Raw genomic sequence first — 11,377 nt, forward strand, 5'->3', positions numbered from 1 at the left:
AAAGATCTGCCGTATCTAAGTCTGAACAACCATAGTTTGTCTGTTAGTCCTTCTGGTGTTCTGTGAAAAAAGTGGCTAGTTGAGCTGGTATTATTTCCTCGAGAAAACCCTCTGTATGCAACTGAGTGCGTTATGTGTTCTTCTTACTTCATCGCACAGACAAAAGACATATTTAAAGGTCTAGATTTATCACAATTAATAATTTTTACTCCTTTATGAAGGGCATTCTTAAATGACACTGGCTTTCCCCAGTGAGTCTATGTAATGAAGGCAATGACTCCAAGTATGGTTTGGTGTCACTACCATGATTCATGCTGAGGGACCAGCGTTTTACCCACTGTTGCTTTTGTACCATCCATGCAAATGTCAACAGTGAACATGGCAAATAGCATCTTAGTATTACCACGGTCAATGCTGCTCTTGTTTAGGCCCTTTCTCTCATACGAATTTCCACTGTGGCATTCCAATGACCTTCAAGCATTGTTCTTGTTTGATCCTTTGCCACCAGTGTGATTTTTAAAAATTATCAATTTGATGTTGTGTGATTGCGAGAGAGTGCTGAATTGGAGAATGACTCTTTGGCATTGTAATGAATGATGATGCATTAATTTAGATATAGAATGGAAGAAGAGCAATCTAATGGGGGGAGGCAGCACACCTGTAGGGAGGAGGATTATACATGCATTCAACATTTATTCCACATCTCTATGTGCCAGGCACTCTTCCAGATGCTGGATATATGACGGTGAACAACAAAAAAAGACAAAGTATCGGCTCTCATAGAGCTCACTAGTAGAAAGGGAAGACAAAAGAATAAGCACAAGCTAATAAATATATACTATTTTAGTGATGATAAGATTTTTTTAAAGTGGAGAAAGTAAGGGGGCTTGGGTGATCATCAAAGGGCTCACAGATTGGTGACATTTGTTTTTTGTTTTTAGTTTTCTGAGGCAGGGTTTCATTCTGTCTCACTTAGGTTGGAGTGCAATGGCATCATCTTGGCTCACTGTAACCTCAAACTTCTGGGCTCAAGCGATCCTCCTGCCTCAGCCTTCTGAGTAGCTAGGACTACAGGTGTGTGCCACCACGTCTGGGTAATTTTGTTTTATTTTTCTATTTTCTATAGAGAGAGGGTCTGGCTGTATTTCCCAGGTTGGTTTCAAACTTCTAAGCTCAAGCAATCCTATTGCCTTGGCCTCCCGAAGTGCTGGAATTACAGGCATGAGCCACTGCACCCAGCCAGATTGGTGACATTTGAATAGAGGCTACTTTATAAAAATAAAAGGACAAATTGCTAAATGAATATCCAATCAGGAGGGATTACAGCTAGCCTTCCATATATGTGGGTTCCTCATTTAGAGAGTCCGTATCTACGAACCCAACCAACTACAGAAAATATTTGGAAAAAAAAAATAAAAATAATAATAAATAATAAAAATAATACAGATTAAAAAACATTACAGGCCGAGTGTGCTGGCTCACGCCTGTAATCCCAGAACTCTGGGAGGCCGAGGTGGGTAGATCGCTTGAGGTCAGGAGTTCGACACCAGAGTGGCCAACATGGCGAAGCCCCATCTCTACTAAAAATACAAAAATTGGCTGGGCGTCGTGGTGCATGCCTGTAGTCCCAGCCACCTGGGAGGCTAAGGCAAGAGAATCGCTTGAACCCAGAAGGCAGAGGTTGCAGTGGGCTGAGATCACACTACTGCACTCCAGCCTGGGCGACAGAGTGAGACTCTGTCTCAAAATAAATAAATAAATACAAAATATAAAACAATACAGTAAATCTAGTGCAGTGGCATGCATCTGTAATCCCAGCTATTCAGGAGGTTGAGTCAGGAGGATTGCTTGAGCCCAGGGGTTTGAGTCCAGTCTGAGCAACACAGCAAGACCTTGTCTCTAAAAAATAAAAAATAAAAGAAAATAAACTTAAATACATTTTGAAATTTAAAAAAGTCAATACACTGGCCAGGCGAGGTGGCTCACGCCTATAATCCCAGCACTTTGGGAGGCCAAGGCGGGTGGATCACCTGAGGTCCGGAGTTCGAGACCAGCCTGGCCAACATGGTGAAACCTCATCTCTACTAAAAATACAAAAATTAGCCAGGTGTGGTGGTGGGTGCCTGTAATCCCAGCTACTTGGGGAGGCTGAGCCCGGAGAATCGCTTGAACCTGGGAGGCAGAGGTGGCAGTGAGCTGAGATTATGCCACTGCACTCCAGCCTGCGGGACAGAGCAAGACTCCCTCTTGAAAAAATAAATAAATAAAAAAGGAAAAGGAAGAAAAACAACTATTTAAATTGTATTAGGTATTATAAGTAATCTATAGATGTTTTGAAGTATACGGGAGGGTGTGCATAGGTCATATGCAAATAATATGCCATTTATGTAAGGGACTGGAGCATCTATGCCTTTTGGTACCCAGGAATTGCCTGGCACCAATCCCTAGCAGATACTGAGCAAGGGACAACTGTATTTCCAATTAGGGAGATAAGTCAAGATTTTACAAAAGTGGTAGTATTTGAGTTGGCCCTCGTAAGAATTTTGAGTGAAGATGCACTGAAAGGGCCAATCCAGATAAAAGGAAGAGTGTGAACTGAAGCTGGAAAGTGCGTCCTGTGTTCAGGAGATGACCACATCAGTTTCTTCTAATAGAGACAAATGGGGTCAGATAGCTGCAGTCTTTGAATGCCATGTTACTATCTGAACTTCATTCTCTAGTCTGTGGAGAGTCATCAAAGGTTTATAAGCAGGAGTGTGACAGACCCGGAATTGAATGTTTTGGAGACAGAGTCTCGCTCTGTCACCCAGGCTGGAGTGCAACAGCGTGATCTCAGCTCACTGCAACCTCCACTTCCTGAGTTCAAGCAATTCTCCTGCCTCAGCCTCCTGAGTAGCTGGGATTACAGGCATGTGCCACATGTAACCACACCCAGCTAATTTTTGTATTTTTACTAGAGATGGGACTCATGCCTGTAATCGGGTAGATCACGAGGTCAGGAGTTCAAGACCAGCCTGGACAAAAATCACCTTTTATAGAATGGATTGGAGGCAAGAACACCCAGTTAGAAGCCTATGGTAATAGTCCAAGTGAAAGGTAATAAGACACATAGTGGAAATAAATAGGAAGATATATATGAAGACAGGCTCACCATGACTTGATTTTTTAAAAATTGCAGGGGCTAAAAGAGAGGAAATAGTCAAAGATACCGAGCCAAGATGTTTGGGAAGATATTAACGTAATTAACAGAGAAAATCACAAGGGAGAAAAAAGCAGGTTTGGGAGTACAGGCGTAACTTGGAGATATTGCAGGTTCAGTTCCAGACCACCATAATAAAGTGAATATCACCAGAAAGCAAATTGCTCAAAATTTTTGGTTTCCCAGTACATAAAAAAAGCTATGTGTTTACACTATACTGTAGTCTAGTGCATTATTTCTAGTTTGCATTATTTCTTTAAAAAAATGTACATGCCTTAATTTAAAATACTTTTTGTTTTTTGAGACAGAGTCTTGCTCTGTCACCCAGGCTGGAGTGCAGTGGCGCGATCTCGGCTCACTGCAACCTCTGCCTCCTGGGTTCAAGCGATTCTCCTGCCTCAGTCTCCCGAGCAGCTGGGACTACAGGCGCCTGCCACCACGCCCGGCTAATTTTTTGTACTTTTAGTAGAGATGGGGTTTCACTCTCTTAGCCAGGATGGTCTCCATCTCCTGACCTCGTGATCCGCCCGTCTCAGCCTCCTGCAGTGCTGGGATTACAGGCGTGAGCCACCGCGACTGGCCTTAAAATACTTTATTCTAAAAATGCTAATGATCGTCTAAGCCAAGTCATAATATTTTCACTGATGGAGGGTCTAGCCTTGATGTTGGGGGCTGCTGACTGATCATGGTGCTGATTGCTAAAGGCTGGGGTGGCTGTGGCAATTTCTTAAGACAACAATGAAGTTGTTTTCATTCCTCCTTTCATGATATTGATTGATTCCTCCTTTCATGAAAGATTTCTCTGTAGCATGCCATGCTGTTTGATAGCATTTTACCCATAGTAGAACTTCTTTCAAAGTTGAAGTCAATCCTCAAACCCTGCAACTGCTTTATCGACTAGGTTTCTGGAATATTCTAAACCCTTTGTTGTCATTTTGGCAATGTTCACAGCATCTTCACCAGGAGTAGATTCCAGCTAAAGAAACCACTTTCTTTACTTATTCATAAGAAGCAACTCTTCATCCATAGTTTCATCATGAGATTGCAGCAATTTAGTCACATCTTCAGGTTCCACTTTTTTTTTTTTTTTTTGAGACAGAATCTTGCTCTGTTGCCCAGGCTGGACTGCAGTGGCGCGATCTGGGCTCACTGCAACCTCTGCCTCCCGGGTTCAAGCGATTCTCCTGCCTCAGCCTCCCAAGGCTCCACTTCTAATTCTAGTTCTCTTGCTACTTCCACAGCATCTGCAGTTATTTCCTCCATGAAGTCTTGAACCCCCTCAAAGACATCCAAGAGGATTGGAATTAACTTCTTCCAAACTCCTGTTATTATTGATATTCTGACCTCCTCCCATAAGTCACAAATGTTCTTTTTAAAATTTTTTAATTAAATATATTTTTACTTTTTTTTTTTTTTTGAGACACGGTCTTGCTCTGTCACCCAGGCTGGACTGCAGTGGCACAATCTCGGCTCACTGCAACCTTGGTCTCCCGGGCTCAAGCAATCCTCCCACCTCAGCCTCCCAAGTAGCCAGGTGCATGCCACCACTCCTGGCTAGTTTTTGTATTTTTTTATAGAGACAAGGTTTTCTATGTTGCCCAGGCTTGTCATGCACTCCTGAGCTTAAGTGATCCACCCACGTTGGCCTTCCAAAGTGCTGGGTTTACAGGTGTGAGACATCTCACCAGGCCAAGTCACAAATGATCTTAAGGACATCTAGAATGGTGGTGAGTCCTTTCCAGAAGGTTTTTGATTTACTTTGCCCAGATCCACCAGAGAAATCACTATGTCTGGCAGCTATAGCCTTATGAAATATTTCTTTTTTTTTTTTTTTTTTTGAGACGGAGTTTCACTCTTGTTGCCCAAGCTGGAGTGCAATGGCACGATCTCAGTTCACTGCAACCTCCGCCTCCCAGGTTCAAGTGATTCTCCTGCCTCAGCCTCCTGAGTAGCTGGGATTACAGGCATGTGCCATCACGGCCAGCTAATTTTGTATTTCTAGTAGAAATGGGGGTTTCTCCATGTTGGCCAGGCTGGTCTCGATCTCCTGACCTCGTGATCCGCCCACCTCAGCCTCCCAAAGTGCTGGGATTACAGATGTGAGCCACCGTGCCCGGCCTGAAATATATTTCTTAATAAGACCTGAAAGTCAAAATGACTCCTTGATCCATGAGCTGCAGAATGTCTGTTGTGTTTGCAAGCATGAAAGCAACATTCATCTGTTTGCATACCTCCACCAGAGCTCTTGGGTGACCAGTTGCATTGTGAGTGAGAAGTAATATTTTGAAAGAAATCCTTTTTTTCCTGAGCAGTAGGACTTAAAATAAAACATACATAAAACGGTGAACTTAAAATACTCAGTTAACCATGCTATAAACATATATGCTGTCATCCAGGTTTTGTTGTTCCATTTATAGAGCACAGGCAGACTATATCTAACATAATTCTTAAGGGCTCTAGGATTTCAGGGATGTAAATGGGCACTGGCTTCAACTTAAAGTCACCAGTTGCATTAGCCCCTAACATGAGAGTCAGTCTGTTCTTAGAAGCTGTGAAGCCAGGTATTGACTTCTCTCTAGCTACAAAAGTACTACTTGGCATCTCCTTCCAATAAAAGGCTGGTTCATATATATCAAAAGTCTGTAGTTTAGTTTAGCCACCTTAATCAATTACCTTAGTTAGCTCTTCTGAGTAACTTGCTGCGGCATCTACATCAGCACTTGCTGCTTCACCTTGCACTTTTAAGTAATGGAAATAGCTCCTTTCCTTAAACCTCATGAACCAGCCTCCGCTATCTTCCACCTTTTCTTCTGCAGCTTCCTCACCTGTCTCAGTCTTCATTTTATGGAAGAGTTAGGACTTTGCTCCAGATTAGGCTTTGGCTTCAGGGAATGCTGTGGCTGGTTTGATCTTCTATCCAGACCACTCAAACTTTCTCTATATCAGCAATGTCTGTTTCACTTTCTTATCATTTTTGTGTTTACTGGAGTAGCACTTTTAATTTCCTTCAAAAACTTTTCCTTTGCATGTACAACTTGGCTAACTTTGGTGCAAGAAGACTGGCTTTCATCCTGTCTTGGCTTTCAACATGCCTTTTTCACTGAGCTTAATCATTTTCAGCTTTTTATTTAAAGTAAGAGATGTGTGACGCTTCCTTTCACTTGAACCCCCACTGTAGGATTGTTAATTGGTCTAATTTCAATATTGTTGTATCACAGGAATAAGGAGGCAAGAAGAGAGGGAGAAAGGCAGGGAGATTGCTGGTCTGTGGAGCAGTTAAAACATCCACAACATTTATGAATTAAGTTTGCCATCTTATATGGGCATGGTTCATGGTGCCCCTAAACAATTATAATAGTAATATAAAGGATAACAGATCAGCATAACATATACAATAATTATGAAAAAGTTTGAAATATTGTGAAAATTACCAAATGTGGTGCAGAGACACATAGTAAGCCTGTGCTGTAGGAAAAATGGCGCAGATAGATTTGGTTCCATGCAGAGTTGCCACAAACCTTACATTTGTAAAAACAGTTACCTGGGAAGCGCAATAAAGGAAAGTGCGAGCCTGTAGCAGATGCACGTTCCATTTAGACATCCTTAGGACTCACACCAGCGAAGGGCCCCAGCTTTTCCATACCAGTAGCTGTAATTCTGAGACGAAAGTGCTTTTCCCCCACCTTTACACCTTGCTTTCTGGAAAGATAAGACCATAATGGATTTTGAACTTGCTTTTATCATTAAAGCCCAGTGTCTTACATTTCTCCGGAAAAGGAAGCAGTGTTTGCCATGGAACAAATAGTAGAATTTTAATACATAGTCCCCTGACCGTAGAAACTGAACCTCAGGTCCTATCCTGGCTCTAGGCCACCCGGTCATGGAAGAAGAAACTTTTCTTAGAATCTTTATCTTCTTGAGACAAGCTTGGAAATTACAACATATATGTACCATGAACGCGAAGTACCTGAGCTCAAAGCAGTTGAGCAATCTTAAGTGGAGGTGCCCGAAAGTGGTGCGTTCTGACCCCAAACGTCACACTACCCGTCCCTGGAGGAGCGGGTTGCAGCCCAGCTGCATCGCCCCGCGCAGAGCTCCAGGCAGAGGAAAACTACATTTCCCAGAGACCTCTGCGCGGCCGGGAGCACCGCGAGGAGGGGCGAGATGGGGGCGGGCCTCTGTGTGAAGGCCCTTCCCATTGGTGCGCAGTCCAAAGGGCCATGTAAACTTCTTCGCGATTGCACGGATTCAGGGACGCTCAGTGGCGCCGCGACGCTCCTTGGTTTGACTTTTGGTTTTCAGTTGCGTTCCCTGACTCGGAGTCTTAGTGTGTCGTGAGTATAGAGTTTCGGGTTTGGGGTGAAGGGGTTAGGTAAGAAGCCTTGGGAAGAAAATCTGGTGAGGGAGAAGTAACTGCGGAAGCAGTGCGGAGGAGAGGACGTGAGCCTGAATGTGGTGTCCGTGGAGGGGCTGGGGAACCGGAGGAGGAAAGCTCCAGTGTGCAAAGGGAGAGACCTCAGGAGTGCTGGAGCGTTGGGACCTGGAGCAGTGAGGGAGTCGAGAATGAGATGAAGTGGAAAAAGGAGTACGGGATTCGGGCGCCCTGGAGATGCGTTCCGGTGTACTCTCACCCCACGCTGGTCTAGCTCTCAGTTTCCTCATTTGTGAAATAAGGGGTAGTGAAAATACTTAACAGCTGTGGGGATAATAAAATAAATTGTACAGATTTGTCACGTGGCTAAAAGAAAAAAATTCAAAGTGCTACACAAATGTTAATTGTTAGTAGACAAGCTAAAAGAATATATCTAAGCAAGGGTATTGGAGTTAGGTGCAGAGACGCTAGCTGAAACCCGTTAATTTACCTATAAACAAAGGCATTGTTCCTTTGGAAGAGGCAATGAAGAGTAAGACGCGATTTCTGTCTGTAGGGAGCGCACGCTAGCATGGGAGAAACGATAGCAATAAAGCACTCTTAATATGTTGACTTGTAGAGAATTTCAAAGGCAGTTCTTTTGCACTTAGATCATTTTTGCTGAATCATTTTGGATGGGGAGACTCAGGAAAGAGAAAAAGGAGGTGGTATTTAAGATGAGTTTTCATGTACAGACTAGATTTTGTTAAGTGACATTATGAGGGTTGTGGAGGGAGTTGTGTTCCAGCTAGAGGGTAGCTCATGAACAAAGGTATGGAGGCAGGAAAGTTATCTGGAAACGGTACATTTAGGAGAGTAGAGAGAAATAAGGCAGGAAAGTTAGGTTTGGCCCTTATGTAGAAAGCCATGAATTCTAGGCTAACAAATTGGATTTAATGCTTTAGGCTATGAGGTGCTACTGATGTATTTTATTAAAGAAAATGGTCCAGGAGACGCAAGGAGTAGGTAGAACCGTTAAGGTGTTGTAGTGGTGTGGGTAAGAAGTATTGAGACTCTGAATTAACATGGTCATTGTGGAGATAAAATATACAAGATATTCATATGGTTAGACAGGAGGTTCAGGAGAATGAGTGATCAAATGATGAATTTAAGTTGCCAACTCCCGGTTGCTTGGAAACGCTGAATTAGTAACTAAAATAGGAAAGTCAGAAGGGGCATGTTTGGATAAAAAGATGATGTATCAGGTTTAGGAAATGTTAGCTTTGAGATGCTAAAAAAATACCTAACTTGAGTGATTTCTTTTTTTAGTTAAACGTTTCAAGTGCCAGTAGGACTATCGGTGAAAATGTCCAGTACATTTTTGTTAATTCAAATCAAGAGGTTGAAAGAGATGTCGTTGATTTATTCAACATGTAATTGTTACTTACTGTATGCCATGTAGTGTTTTAGATGACAGAGTTAATAATAAAAACAGGAGGAATAATGATGTTCCCAAAGAAATGGTTAGAGGAAATGATAAAGAAACTTGAAGACAGAACCTCTGAGCCAAGGGAGTAAAATTGTCAATAATAATAATAGTCCACATTTACTGAGTGCTTATATATGTGTCAAACACTGTCCCTCGGCCTTATATCCGTACACCAACCTATGACATAGAAGTAACTGAAATTTAGAGAGGATAACTTGCCTGAGGTACACAGCTAATAAGAGGCAGGGCTTTGACTCAAACCCAAGTCTGATATCAGAGCCCACATTCTCAACTACAAAGCAATATTTATTTTTATTATTATTATTTTTTCCAGGTAAGGTCTCACTCTGTCACCTAGGCTGGAGAGCAGTGGGGCAATCTCAGCTCAGTGCAGCCTCTGCCTCCCAAGCTCAAGCAATCCTCTGCCTCAGCCTCCTGAATAGCTGGGACTACAGGCACGTGCCACCACTCCCAGCTAATTCTGTAATTTTTGTAGAGACAGGGTTTCACCATGTTGCCCAGGCTGGTCTCAAACTCCTGACCTCCAGCAGTCCATTCACCTTGGCCTCCCAAAGTACTGGCATTACAGGCATGAGCCACTGTGCCCAGCCTATTTTAATTGTTTTTTGAGACAGGGTCTTGCGCTGTTGTCCAGGCTAGAGTGCAGTGGCACGATCACTGCTCACTGCAGCCTTGAACCCCCAGGCTGAAGTGATCCTCGCACAAAGCAGGTGGGACTACATTGCCACTGTGCCCAGCTAATTTTTAAAATTTTGGTAAAGACAGGGTCTTGCCATGGCCTGGCGATGCCAAGGTCCAGTCCCAAAGTGATATATTTTTAAAGGGTAGTTGGCAGTACCAGGCACAGTGGCTCACGCCTGTAATCCCAACACTGGCAGGCAGAGGTGGGTGGATCATCTGAGGTCAGGAGTTCGAGACCAGCCTGGCCAACATGGCGAAACCCTGTCTTTACTAAAAATACAAAAAAAATTAGCCACAGTGGCAGGTGCCTGTGGCAGGAGAATCACTTGAACCCAGGAGGTGGAGGTTGCAGTGAGCCAAGATCGTGCCACTGCACTCCAGCCTGGGCTGAACAGAGTGAGACTCTGTCTCAAAAAATAAATAAATAAATAGGTAGTTGGCACTATCTAATTAAGAATACAAGTGAAGGAGTAACTATTGGATGGAGGAGGATAGAAACAGAAAAGAGCAATTGAATTTATTAATTTGGATGTCTGCTGACCAATAAGAGCTTGGTTAGATGTCATAGTAGAAGCCCGAGGCCTGGCTCAGTGGCTCATGCCTGTAATCTCAGCACTTTGGAAGGCCAAGGGAGGAGGATTGTTTGAGTCCAGGAGTTCAAGGCCAGCCTGGGCAACATAGCAAGGCCCTGTCTTGCAGCCAGAGAGTGCAACAGTGAGGACAGTCACTATGAAGGAGAAGAGGGATTGCAGGTTGTTAAAAGGGTCTTTCAAAGCTTCAAATTACTTTTTTTTTTTTTTTTTTTTTTTTGAGACGGAGTTTCGCTCTTGTTGCCCAGGCTTGAGTGTAATGGCGCGATCTTGGCTCACCACAACCTCCGCCTCCCAGGTTCAAGCGATTCTCCTGCCTCAGTCTCCTGAGTAGCTGGGATTATAGGGATGCACCACCACGCCCAGCTAACTTTGTATTTTTAGTAGAGATGCGGTTTCTCCATGTTGGTCAGGCTGGTCTTGAATTCCTGACCTCAGGTGATCCACCTTCCTCGGCCTCCCAAAGTGCTGGGATTACAGGCAGGAGCCACTGTGCCCAGCTGCTTCAAATTACTCTTAAATGGCTTTGAAACAGTGAAATTTAAGTTGTCACCCATATCCGTACAATGGAATTTTATTCAGCCACAAAAAGGAATGAAGTACTGATACATGGTACCACATAGGTGAACCTTGAAAACATTATGCTAAGTGAAACAAGCCAGTCACAAAAGACCATATACTGTGTGATTCCATTTATAGGAAAGTCCAGAATAGGGAAATCTGTAGAGACAGTAGGTTAGTGGTTGCTTAGGACTGGGAGACAGGGATAATAGCTGAAGGACACAGGGTTTTTTTCTTGAAGTGATGAAACTTCTAGAATGGACTGTGGTGATAGGTACACGTATCTGTGAATATACTAAAAATCTTTGAATTTACACTTTGAATGAATTTAATGGTGTATACAAATCACATTCCATAAAGCTATTTTTTTAAAAAAATGTTACCCATAATCCTTCCATGCCAATCCAATAACTTTATGTTCTAGGTTATTTGGACAAGAGGCAAATTGACCCAATTTGGAGACGTATTTTGGAAGGAGGTGAGTT

The 11,377-nt window shown here is 43.1% G+C and overlaps 1 protein-coding gene across 20 annotated transcripts in view; it reads left to right on the forward strand.

Moving 5' to 3' along the window:
• Nucleotides 1–11,377, forward strand: part of CCDC77 (coiled-coil domain containing 77) — a 52,711-nt gene that overhangs the window by 4,646 nt on the left and 36,688 nt on the right. For 4 of the 20 annotated variants that reach the window (XM_063593254.1, XM_034935086.3, XM_034935089.3 and 1 more), the window contains exon 2: nucleotides 11,317–11,370. The exons of 5 other annotated variants lie outside the window; for them this stretch is intronic. The gene's annotated coding sequence lies outside the window, so the exon portion shown is untranslated. Of the gene's footprint in view, nucleotides 1–609; nucleotides 1,075–7,416; nucleotides 7,534–11,316; nucleotides 11,371–11,377 lie in introns of those variants that run through there. 11 more of the 20 variants (XM_034935085.3, XM_034935092.3, XM_034935079.3 and 8 more) reach the window with 9 other exon arrangements.

The sequence above is a fragment of the Pan paniscus genome, chromosome 10 (assembly GCF_029289425.2).
Source record: "Pan paniscus chromosome 10, NHGRI_mPanPan1-v2.0_pri, whole genome shotgun sequence".
NCBI lineage: Eukaryota > Metazoa > Chordata > Mammalia > Primates > Hominidae > Pan > Pan paniscus.